Source organism: Setaria viridis, chromosome 5, assembly GCF_005286985.2.
Source record: "Setaria viridis chromosome 5, Setaria_viridis_v4.0, whole genome shotgun sequence".
Lineage (NCBI taxonomy): Eukaryota > Viridiplantae > Streptophyta > Magnoliopsida > Poales > Poaceae > Setaria > Setaria viridis.
This window is the reverse complement of record NC_048267.2, coordinates 13,182,491-13,184,711: the sequence shown is the minus strand read 5'-3', so window position 1 is coordinate 13,184,711 and position 2,221 is coordinate 13,182,491. Positions and strand designations below refer to the sequence as shown.

The following is a 2,221-nucleotide window of genomic DNA, read 5'->3' as shown; positions in this document are numbered from 1 at the left end:
CTGATCGCTTGGTATATATCGTGCTACAAAAGATTCTGATGGCGAGTGCAGTTTGCTAAATCAATATACTGAGGAGATAAGAGCTCGCCAGGCAAATCCGTTTTTGCTTGTTGAAACAGTTGCTGCCAGCGTTAGTCGTGACTGTAATGTGCAAAGATGGGGTCGCTATCAGAATTGAAAATTCATAACCAGAGCAAGAAGAAATTGCAATGTGATTTTAGGTGAGAAAAATTTATTGCGCACATCCTTCTACCCTACTGATGTTAGCGGGAAGCTGTTGTGATATTCAGATAGGATGGCGAAGTGCTCTAGAATGCAATTTCAACCTGCCTTGCATAATCACTTTGTACAAGTAGAACCCTTAGCACAGAGCCTGTTGTACAATGCAATGTATTTTACTCGAATTCTCGCTTTGGTGCATCTTGTCAGCAGCAAACAGAAGGAAAATCTACTCTAGACATTGCCGAGCAAATGTACAAAGTGCTGTCAATGTTCAGTGTAGCTAAGTTTGCAGGTCGACGTGGCGATTTCTGATTGAATTTTCCAATCTTATCACCAAATTCCCTGCCCTGAACAATCCTGACCTCGCACTGTCGCACACCGCATGATGTGCTTAGCGGGGTGGGGGTGGATAAAGCACAAAAATAAAATCCTCTTACTCGGAGCCTTTATTTATTATTGAAGAGCATGGGACCAGCTCTCCCAAGAATAAGTGACTTGGAGTAAGGCAGGCTGTCAAAAACCTCCTTGCACATGCATACTTTTTGCTCAGCTAGCTTCCCATCAGCAAACATGCCTACTTCAAGTTGGTCGCCATTCTTGTTGCAACGGTGCACAAACAGTACAGTATCCTTGAACAAGTCAAAGCGACGCTGCATCTCTTCACGGCTCCGCTCCTGACCCCAAAACTTGCACCAGCGCTCATAAAAGGCCCACAGGGCTTCATCTGACTCGAGGTCCTTGTCGTCGACCTCAAAGGCAGGACGAGTTAGAGGCTCAAGTGTGCCTATTGGATCATATCGGATTGACATTAGATTCGCCAGGAGCGATAGCTATTAAATGACCTCTACAATAATATGTTGCAGCATTGATCCACGTACATGTATTTATGCTGTCCTAAAGAAACGACAAGGAAACAAAAAAGAGGTGAAAGGGCCGACTTTATATGATGGATTGGATTCAACAGCATGCACAACAGATTATAAGAGAGTGGATTCTTGTCCTAAAGAAACGACTAAAGAAACAAAAAAAAGGGGAAAGAGCCAACTTTATATGATGGATTGGATTCAACAGCATGCACAACGGGTTATAAGAGAGTGGATTCTCGCAGTAATTAAAATTTGCCTTTGATCAACCCAATTCAAAACGAAGAGAAGCGGATCTGAAGAGGAAGAAAGATAGGATTACCTTGATCGGAACGGGCCATGAGGGAGGACAGGCACCTCCCGAACGGCGGTGAGGCGACGGGGGTGGATCTGCGCAGAAGCAGATCTTGGGCGCCCGCACCACCTAAACACGCCACGGCTGTACGTCGAGATGCCCGGTACCTCCCGAAGAGCGGTGAGGCGACGGGGGTGGATCTGGGCAGAAGCAGATCTGGAACGGCCGCACCGGCTGAACCCGCCCCGGCTGCACGGCGAGATGCAGCAGACACAGCTGAGCAAGCGGCGCGAGTCGCGACACGGGACGCACGCAGGAGCATGGACGCCACCATGGATCCGGATGGCGGCGAGTGGGGGCTGAGCAGGCTGGAGGAGGGAGGGAGGGCGGAGGATCTGAGGGGAGCACGAGGTGTTTGGAGGAGGGGGCTAACTTTAACCCTATCACACGGATGTTCGGATACTAATTAGGAAGACTAAATATAAGCTTTTATTAGTTGAAAATTTAAAAAATACTAATTATTGTTAAATGGGCTCAAAAAACTGGGCGTGGGGATGGCCTGCTAAGGCCGACTCTTCCTGGCTGTCCATATATCTGATCCGTTGGTTCAGATCGAACTCCGAAACCCTAACTCCCCTCACTTTAAGGGTGTTTGGGAGGAGGGGACTAAATTTTAAATCCCGTCACATCGAATGTTTGACACTAATTAGGAGTATTAAACCTAGACTAATTACAAAACTAATTACACAACCCCTAGGCTAAATCGCGAGACGAATCTATTAAGCCTAATTAATCCATCATTAGTGAATGGTTACTATAGCACCACATTGTCAAATCATGG

At 46.8% G+C, this 2,221-nt stretch overlaps 1 long non-coding RNA gene across 1 annotated transcript; it reads right to left on the bottom strand.

Moving 5' to 3' along the window:
- Positions 1-309: 309 nt before the first annotated feature.
- On the bottom strand, positions 310-1,925 carry LOC117854587 (uncharacterized). The gene is made up of 2 exons (XR_011898362.1): positions 1,408-1,925; positions 310-1,006 (listed from the first exon to the last, which is right to left on the bottom strand). It is a non-coding gene; the product is annotated as an uncharacterized lncRNA (long non-coding RNA).
- Between the last annotated feature and the right edge of the window lie 296 nt (positions 1,926-2,221).